This window comes from Chionomys nivalis, chromosome 1 (assembly GCF_950005125.1).
Source record: "Chionomys nivalis chromosome 1, mChiNiv1.1, whole genome shotgun sequence".
NCBI classification, from domain to species: Eukaryota; Metazoa; Chordata; class Mammalia; order Rodentia; family Cricetidae; genus Chionomys; species Chionomys nivalis.
Window position 1 is genome coordinate 149,367,126 of NC_080086.1, and position 10,458 is coordinate 149,377,583.

The 10,458-nt window shown below is 48.9% G+C and overlaps 1 pseudogene; it reads left to right on the forward strand.

Moving 5' to 3' along the window:
• Positions 1-8,350: 8,350 nt before the first annotated feature.
• Positions 8,351-9,402, forward strand: LOC130886714 (glycerol-3-phosphate dehydrogenase 1-like protein; annotated as a pseudogene).
• Positions 9,403-10,458: the final 1,056 nt, after the last annotated feature.

Sequence of the window (10,458 nt, forward strand, 5' to 3'; positions counted from 1 at the left end):
ATCCTACACCTAAGTATCAACCAAGGAACCTCAGGGGATGTGCCTATGAAACTCTGGAAACACAGCCTGGGAAGAGCACTATGGTGTGAGAAATACATGTGAGCACTGTCCTGAGTTCCCCAGTGGGAACCGTGTCTTCAGTCACTCCCATGGGCCTCTTCTACAGCGCAGACACCTCGCAGGGGCCACTCACCAGAAAGCCCAAAGAACTGGAGGAGTCCAAGGTCAGAGCTTTCAGCCTGCCTACCTGACTGTCCCTGCCTTCAAGAGAAGGAGCTGGAGGTCAGACTCTGGACCCCTGAGATCCTGAGTTTCTAGACGCTGGAAGTGTGGTCTGCACAGAAGGCATATGCAAGCCCCTTCAGACCTCTCCCAGCCCTTGTAGGGTTCAGCTCTTTTCCTGGCTGTCTATCCCCACCCTTCTTTCTTTGTTTGTTGATTGGAGTCAGGGTCTTGCCATGTATCGCAACTTAGCTTTGAGCTCCTCACCTTACTGCCAAGTACTAGGATGCTGGTTTCAGTCAGCATCCTAGAAATGGGCAGGTGTAAGCAGACAACTTCCCCTGGTTCTGTAAGTTGTCCTAGTAAATTAGCCAATGGGGCAGGGCAGAGGAGCTGGTCAGAGTTCAGATGGAAGTGACAGCCTGGAACTTGTGGTTAGCATCTGAAGTAGGCCGGTCTCGTGGGACGGCCCGCTCAAGCGGCGACTTCTGACCCTGTATCCTGGTAGATAGCGTTTGCTTCCTGTTGTTGTAATAAAAACAGAAAGCAACTTGTGGGAGGAAAAGAGTTTATTTCATCTTTCAGTTTAAAGTTCATCAGGGGAGAAAATCAGGGCCGGAACTTCAGGAAAAACCGTGGGGGCAAGAATGGATGCCGAGGCTATGAAAGAATGTTGCCCACTGACCTGCTCCTCCAGCCTTGCTCAGTTGGCTTTCCAGGATCCCTGACTGGGGATGGCCCTGCCCACAATGGGCTGGGCCCTTCCACATCAATCATCTATCAAGAAAATGCCCCAGAGTCTTGTTTAAAGGCCCATGTAATTGAAGTTCCCATTTCTCAGATGACTCTGACTCGGGTCAAATGGACAAAAATCTAACCAGGACCCAGTGTCAACCAAGTTCAGTTGGAGGACGCCTGGATCTGCTCAGAGGTACAGAACAGCCCAGCTGACTCAGAAGTTGACACAGAACTACCCCAGTTGGTCACAGAAGCTGTGGCAGCTGACAGGGTAGAGAGGCCAGTCATCCCTGGACAGGAGAGAGGATGACGCGGGCATACTGTGTCACGGAGACTTGTTGTACAGCACAACATGACTGACTGTTGGTATGCACACTCACACATGAGGTTGTATTTCCTGGGAAAGGTCCCCTCTGTCCCACCAAGCACAACCTAGGGTTCTAGGGAGAGGAAGCAGGCATTCCTAAAATGGTTGTAATGTAGAAATGCTGAATGAGGCATTCCCACCTCCAGCCTCGACCCTTGGCCCCACTGTCTCCTAGACGGGTGTTTCTGGCCTCCTACTCTTCAAATCTCCAACATTTCTACCCAGGCTTAAACTCAGAGCAATGGAATGTGTGTCTCCTGGGATACCCTGTCTATGAACAGACCAGGAACTCTGCTGCGGGGGAAGCAACTAAGTTCCTTGGTCATTGCCCTAAGGTTTCTACTCATCCCCCAGTTGATGGGCAGTGTAAGACCAGGAGATTCCACGGGTCTCGTTGCCACATGCGTTTTCCCATCCTGAATTCTTTGGTTGGAGACGATGTGTGGGTTACCATGACAACATATAGGGCATCTGAAAATCTTCAGATGGTGGTGCTGGCAGAAGCTGTACAAGGAGGGAGAGTGAGGATGCCAGCTGCCTTCATGAGGGAGCGATGCAGTTGCGATCAGCCTGCCCTGGGTGGCTGGCTAGCTTCTCCCCACGTTGAACATGCAACATCAGGGTTCGGTACCAACCTCTGCTCTCCTGTAGCAATCTGAGAACTTAACAGTGTAAGCCTTAATAAAAGGGTCCTGTCTGGAAGGCTCGGGGTGACGGAAAACAGCCACAGAACAAAACTGTGATTGGACGAGCCTGACTACCAACTTCGGAGACTTCCCGCAGCAGGTGCCCCCATGGAAACCGACATAGCATTCAGATATTTCCATAGCGCATCTCCGTTCACAAGCCCCACCCCCGCCCCGTGCCCCCCCAACTTGCTGTCTGCAGCCATAGCAATCTGCTGCCCACTACTCATCAGCGTAGAACCACACCCCGAGCCCTCTTGTCTCTAAAGCAAACTCTCACAGTTATGCCAGATTCGGCACAGCAGTTTCCGCGGAGTCCTTTTCAGTGGGTGTGCAGCTCCGTCCAGTGATTGCATTCATCTCCTCCTCCCAACAAGCCAGGCTGTGAGCTGGGGAAGAGGAAGGTCTCAGAGTCTGAACCACGGCCCTCGGAGATTTATTTGTGCCTTTTAGACTCTCTTGCACTTATTCTCCCAGGTACAGTCGCCTTTACCAACGCCAGGAAAACTCCACCTATGCCACTGTGTGGTTCAGAGGACCAGACAGCCTCTCAGTGCGTGCCGAGCAGTCCCGCTCTGCTGGTGCTTTCACCACAAGAACCCTTTGTTACCCTTTGTTCTTACGGGGTCTGGGCTCAGATTTCCCAGCCGGTTTAGTGTTTTCAAGGCTCATCATCCTGTATTATGCGACCATGTTTCCATCTGACTCCTCTTTCCCTTTCTTCCAAACAAACTACCCTATTATCCCCTCAGTGCTGAACTGTTTGTAAAAATCCTGTTTCTTTTCATTTAACGTCTTCATGGGTACAGTGGTAACAGTCTATAATCCTAGTAACTCTGGAGGCTGAGGCAGGAGGATTGCCTGAGCCCAAGAGTCTGAGGCCAAACTGAGCAATATAATTAGATCTTCTCTTAAAACTTTTTTTTAAATATTTATTTATTTATTTATTATGTATACAATATTCTGTCTGTGTGTGTTTGCAGACCAGAAGAGGGCACCAGACCTCGTTACAGATGGTTGTGAACCACCATGTGGTTGCCGGGAATTGAACTCAGGACCTTTGGAAGAGGAGGCAATGCTCTTAACCACTGAGCCATCTCTCCAGCCCCCTCTTAAAACTTTTTAATTAATTAATTATTGCTGCCGAGTCTCACCATGGAACCCTGGCTGACCTAGAGCCTGCTGTGTAGTCCAGGCTGGCCTTCAACTCACAGAGATCTGAGTGCTCTGGAATTAAAGGCATGTGCCACCATATCTGACCTTTTTTATTTATGTATTTCATTTTAAATTTGCCTTTGGTTTGTGCAGCCCTGTGTTTCCTCTCCTTGAGCTGTTATTAAGATCTATTTGACTTTGTCTTTGGCGGTATGCTACTGTGGAACAGGGTGCGGCTTTCTTTATATTTATTCTTCTTAGAGGTCATATAGGACTTCATATCTTCCTCTGGCTTCCTACCTTTCTTCTATTTAAAAATTCTCTCCCTCTCTCTTTCTGTGTGTGTGTGTGTGTGTAAACACTCAGGTGCGTGTATGGAGATGCCATCCCTCTCTCTTTCTGTGTGTGTGTGTGTGTGTGTGTGTGTGTAAACACTCAGGTGCGTGTATGGAGATGCCATCCCTCTCTCTTTCTGTGAGTGTGTGTGTGTGTGTGTGTGTGTGTGTGTGTGTAAACACTCAGGTGCATGTATGGAGATGCCAGGGATCAACTTCAGCTGTTTTCCTCAGTCATCCATACCTTGGTTTTTGTTTGTTTGTTTGTTTATTTTTTCCCTCAGACAGGGTTTCTTTGTAGCTTTGGAGCCTGTCCTGGAATTCATTCTGTAGACCAGGCTGGCCTCAAACTCACAGAGATCTGCCTGTCCCTGCCTCTTAAGTGCTGTGATTAAAGGTGTGCGCCACCACCACCTGGCCTATCTTGGTTTTTGAAAACAGGGTCCCTCACTGAACCAGGCTCAGTGACTGACCAGACTCACTGTTCAGTGGGCTCCAGAGACCCACGTGTCCGTTTCCCCAGCACTAGGGTTACAGATGCATGACTCCACAGCCAATTTTTCTGTGGGTGCTGGGAATCCAAGTTCAGGTCTTCATGCTTGTATGGCAGGCACTTAACCAACTGAGCCATCTTCCCAATCCTGTGTTTTGAAAATTGTTGGCCACTATCTCTTATATATCACTCCTTCATTGTCCTTCTGCTCTGTCAGGGACACCAATATCATGATACCAGACTTTCACTGGGTCCATCCATCTCTCGAGTCCTTTTCTGTATATTATTGTATTTAATGTGTATGTCTGAATATGTGCATGTGCTTACATAGTTGTGTGGTGGTCAGACAACTTTCAGGAGTTGATTCTCTGCCATGTGATACCAAGGATTGTAGTGGTGTTTCATTTGTATTTTAATAAATAAGTCTTGCCTGAAGATCAGGGAGTAAAACAGTCACCCTTGTAGTCGGAGGCTGCTCTTTTGTTCCTGGCAGCCCAGATTGAAGCAACCACACAGAAACTATGTTAATTACAACACTGTTTGGCCAATAGTTCTAGATAGTTCTTATAACCTAAATTAACCCATCTCCATTCATCTGTGCATCACCACAAGGTCATGGCCTACCGGCAAAGTTTCGGCAGGGTCTGGCGGAGGCATCTGTCTCCTGTGGTGGCTCCATGGCTTCTCCCTGACTCTGCCTTCTTTCTCTCAGCATTCAGTTTAGTTTTCCCACCTAGCTCTATTCTGCTAAGCCACTGGCCAAAACAGCTTTATCCATTAACTGATAAAAGCAACACATATACAGAAGGGCTTCCCATAGCATGTCCTGATCAGTTTTACACACCAGGCAGTGGTGACACACACCTTTAACCCCAGTAGTCACACTAGTTTGCCATAGAAACCTGGCGGCAGTGGTGCACGCCTTTAATCCCAGCACTAGAAAGAAATCGAAGACGTGAGGAGCCAGCTCTCAGAAACAGTCTCATTCTGAGATCCCTGGAGGCAGGATGGCCATTTCAGACTGAGGTAGAGGTAAGAGCAAGTGGCTGGTTGTTTTGTTTTTCCGACCTTCAAGTTGTACCCCGATATCTGTCTCTGGAGGTTTTTATTAATTGTGCAGCAAAAGATGGAACTCAGGACACCAGACTTGCATTAGTGAGGGCTTTTCACCTGCTGAGCCATCTCAACACCCATCTTGTCTGATCTTTGGAGTGACTGTGTCTTTCATACTGACCTACTGTTAATGAACAAATTCTCTTATTCGCTCCTCTAGTCTACTATGCAATCTCTCTTCTCAAATCTTTAATTTCAGTTATTATATGTTTCAGTTAAGTATTTAATTCCCTTTTTGGTATTTCTAGTATTTTTTCTAACAGTTTTATTATTGAGAGGTAATTGACATACACCAAATTGCAAATACTTAAATGTGTAATTTGGTGACTTTTGCCACCACCCTAATCAAGGTGGTGAATGTATCCATCACCCCCGGAAGCTTCCTTGTGTCTTTTGGTGACCCATCTATTCTTCAATCATCTCTCGGCAGCCCCCAAATTATCACTCTAGTAATCTGAACTTTCTCTCCCTCGACCTTGTTTGAGGCGTTCCTGTGTTGTCTGTATCAATAGCCTGTAGTTCTTATTGCTGGCCAGTGTCTTTTGGTGGAAATTAGGGAGCTAATATGAAAAGAGTCGCCATGATGTCTCATACTGGTCTATTTCTACAGCCATGTCTTCATGGCTCTTATACAAATGCTTAGATGAGAAACAGGTAGGTCACATAGTAGGTATATGCTATTGTTTGAACCTAAAATGTTCTCAGAAGTCTCCTACAATAAAGGCTCCATTGCCAGGTGATGGGCTTTGGGGGCGTGATTGGATCATAAGAGCTCTGGCCTCATCAAGGGGACTAAGTAATGTATGACTTCATAGTTAAGGGGGCTGCTAGAAGGTAGAGCATGGTTGAAGGGAGCGGGCCACTGGGGAATATGACTTTGAAGGGTGTATGTCGTCCCTGGCCCCTTCCTCTCTGTCTCTGTTTCCTGGCTGCCATGAGGTGAGCAGGTTTCCCCCACCATGCCGCCTCCCATGATGCTTCACCTCGCCGCTGGTGTAAGGACAACAGAGCCCCTGGCCGTGATTGAGTCTCTGAAACTGTGAGCCCCAAGAACCTTTTCCTCTTAAGCTGTTCATGTCGGGAGCTTTTTCACAAAGATGCAAGTGCCTCACCGAGTATGCATTTTTGCCAAGCCGTACTCCCCTGCCATCCCTCCGCTGGTGGTGTGTGAGGGTCCCCTTTACTCTGCATCTCTGCTGACAGTTGCTGTACTCCGTCTTAGCTGTTTCTCAAAGTTTGCAGTGATAACTTGCTTGAATCCCATTTTCATTTTCCTCAGTGACTGGGAGCACTGACCATCTCCGGATACTTATCTGGACAGGGGTTTATTCAGATGTTTGCCTCTCTCCCTCTTACACACGAGTGTCTCACCAGCTGATGGCAAGTGCTCTTACACACGAGTGTCTCACTAGGTGATGGCAAGTGTCCTTACACACGAGTGTCTCATCCCTGACCCAGAGAACTGCTTCATTAGTCTCCTGGGAAATTTTCAATTCATTCATTTCAAAGGGTAAAACCAACCACCACAAAGCCTAGGAAAGGTTCACATCCTCTAGGGGCCTCTGGCTCTTAAGACTGCTGATATGAGCCGGGCAGTGGTGGCACACACCTTTAATCCCAGTACTCTGAAGGCGGAGGCAGGCGGATCTCTGAGTTCCAGGACAGCCTGGTCTACACAGAGAAATCCTGTCTCAAACCAGAACAAAACAAAAATGCCGAAATGGCTGCTTTCAAGGCACTAAATACAGCTTTCTGAAACTAAAGAACCTTTTTCTTGATTTAATTATTCATGCCAGGTTTGTCACATTTGGTTTCGTTTTCCTTTTCCCAAGAGGCCAAGGACACGGAGGGAGGACAATCTCGGGTGGGGGACACAGCTGGAGCCTTCCCCCCGGCTCCAGAACCCCAAGGATATCAATCTCAAGAAGCTCTAAGTGGTTCCTGTGACTCTGTGGAGTCTCCCATCGCTGAACTCCAGAGACCTTGTCCCACCAGAGTGTCTCTGGTTCCAGCCGATAGGGAGGGTGCGCTGTGGTGAGTCCTGCTCATCTCTGGGGATAGCCTCACTCTTCAATCAGAAAAGTGACCTGGGAACGGAGGGAGGGGACACATACTGCTGGAAGAATAGAAACTGAGGGACTTTACCACCCCCCACTCCCACCCCCGCAGCCTCGAGCAACTTTCCACAACTAGGACCCTCATGGGACCTTCTGATTCTCGAGCCACTTGCAGCGCGTCTCAGCATGCCTTGCTCGGACTCGTGCGCCCCCTAGTGGCCCCTGTGGGAGAACGTAACCGTGCTCCTCTGGTGTAGTCTTGGGAAAGACTTTGCCCTGGTCTCTCACACTTTACTTAAGACTGCCGAAAAGAAACTGCTGGGCGATGGTGGCGCACGCCTTTAATCCCAGCACTCGGGAGGCAAAGGCAGGCGGATCTCTGTGAGTTCGAGACCAGCCTGGCCTACAGAGCTAGTTCCAGGACAGGCTCCAAAGCCACAGAAAAACCCTGTCTCGGAAAAAAAAAAAAAAAAAAAGACTGCCGAAAGGAAAGAGCGGTGGTGGCACAGGCCTTTAGTCCCAACATCTCTTGGGAGTGATTAGTTACCCTGGGATGGACCCCTCCCCTTTATATATATAAAATTTTTGCTGCCATCACAATCTTGTTTTTAAAAACCATGCTGTTTTCTTAATTTCATCAAATATGCAATGTTTAAACATCAAATCGCCTTATAAATGTTTTTCGATTTGGTTTTATTTATTTATTTATTCATTCATTTACTTTGAGATACGTATCCCTGGTGGGCTTCTAACTCTGTTAGAGCTGAGACTGACCTTGACCATCTGACCCTCCTGCCTTTCCTTCCCCAGCACTGGCATCACAGGCATTCGCTACCACAGTATCTTAGGCAGCACTGGGGCTAGAATCCAGGGCCTCGAGCACTCTCTACCCACCGAGCAAGCTGCATCCCGCCGCCTTTTTAAAAAAACCTTTTTATCTTTTTTGTTTTCAGAGGGTCTCACTCTGTAGCTCAAGCTGTCCTTAAACCTGAGTCTGTTGTCTGCCTGAGCTTCCACATGCTGGGATTACAGGCATGAACCACCACTCTCGGGCCACGAATGTCTTTTTCAGGCGGGTAAGGAGGCCGGCAGGGCGGGGTACCTGCAGTCTAGACCAAGCAGACAGAAGACAGCAGTCAGCTGGGAAGGCACAGTCCTCACGGCAGGATACTGGCTTGGAAGTAATGACAAAGTCCTTGAAAGTGTGCATCGTGGGTTCCGGAAACTGGGGATCAGTTGTTTCAAAAATCATCGGGAGCAATGTGAAGAACATGAAGAGGTTCGCACCCATGGTCAAGATGTGGGTGTTGGAAGAAGTGGTCAGAGGGAGGAAGCTGACAGACATCATTAATAGTGACCATGAAAATGTCAAGTACCTGCCTGGGCACAGGCTGCCAGAGAATGTAGTGGCCACCCCGAGTCTCAGCCAGGCTGTACAGGATGCAGACCTGCTGGTATTTGCTTCCCCACACCAGTTCGTTCGAACCATCTGTGATGAGATTGCCGACATAGTTCCCAAAACAGCCATGGGCCTCAGCCTCATCAAGGGCATAGACAAGGGCCCTGAGGGCCTGAAGCTTGTCTCCAACATCATCCGAGAGAAGGTGGACATAGACGTTAGTGTGCTGATGGGGGCCAACATAGCCAGCGAGGTGGCCGCAGAGCAGTTCTGCGAGACCACCATTGGCAGCAGGGTGCTGCAGAGCGGCATTCTCTTCAAAGAGCTGCTGCAGACCCCCAAATTCCGGGTCACTGTGGTGGAAGACTCAGACACGGTGGAGCTGTGTGGGGCTCTAAAGAACATCGTGGCCCTGGGGGCTGGCTTCTGCGATGGCTTCTGTTGTAGAGACAACGCCAAGGCTACTGTCATTCTCCTGGGCCTCATGGAAATGATTGCTTTTGCGAGGACTTTCTGCAAGGGCCAGGCGTCTACAGCCACTTTCCTGGAGAGCTGTGGGGTGGCTGATCTTGTCAGTAGCTGCTATGGGGGACGAAACCGTAAGGTAGCTGAAGCCTTCGCCCAGACAGGAAAGACGATTGAGGAATTGGAGAAGGAGATGCTGAACGGACAGAAGCTGCAAGGACCACTACCTCTGCCCAGGTGTACCGCCTCCTCCAGAAAAAGGGGCTGCTGGCCAAGTTCCCACTGTTCACAGTCGTGTATCAGATCTGTCATGAGGGCAGACCAGTTGCAGAGATGATCCCTCATCTGCAGAACCACCCAGGGTACAGGTGAAGGGAACAGGGCACTGGTTCAGCTCTTCCTTGCCCATCTCAGGATCACACGGAAACCAGGACAGAGTGGTGAGATGTTTGTCTGGCTTTTTCCCGTCCTGGACGCATATGAATTATTATGGCTTCATTTCTGGGTCACAAGAGACAACTTATTGGCTTATATACTGAGTAACAGCTACATACACAACGAATGTGATAAAACAAAGCAAAAAAAAAAATACAGCTTGATAGATGGAATCAGGATCCCTATGAGGTTTGGAGTTACTAACCTTGCGTCCCTGTGTGTGCACGTGTGTCCGTGTGGGTGAAGAAGCTTATGGGTCTTTGTGGGTGGGGTATGTGTTTACACACACACGTGTGTGTGTGAACAAGTGCATGTTGTGTGCGCATCTGTGTGAAGAAGCTGGGTCATCTGGACACATGAATTCTATGGCTTCATCTCTAGGTGGATGTACTGGGTAACGACTGCATTGTGTAATATATATTTCACAGAACCTCATGTGGGAATGATAATAAATGTGAAAAATGCTCACCATGCCTTGCTTGCCTCCCCTCTCTCACGGTACTATCCTCCTCCCTGGCTGACTCGTGTGACGTCAACATCAGTCCATGCTCAGCCATGGGTCACTCCCTCAGTGTTTGGCTTTGTTGGGTGGTTGTATTGTTGTCGACTTGACACAAACTAGAGTCGACTGGGAAGAAGGACCCTCAGCTGAGCAACTGCCTCCTTTGGGTTGTTCCGTGGGCAGGTCGGGGGAGCACGCCTGAAGGCGGTATTCTTCCATGGCTTCTGCCTCTGCGCCCGCTTGAGTTCCTACCCTGACTACCCATGATGAGCGACTGTAATCGGGACATATGAGCCAAACAAATGCCATTTTTGGTCAGTATTTTATCACAGCACCAGAAAGCAGACTAGGCCAGAGGTTGGTACCAGACATGGACTCCTGCTGTGACAGACCTGACCATGTTGTTTTGGGGAGAACGGTGGAGGCATTTGGAATTTGGGGCTGGAAAAGCCATGGAGTGCTGAGTCGTGAAGATAACGGAGGCCTGGACT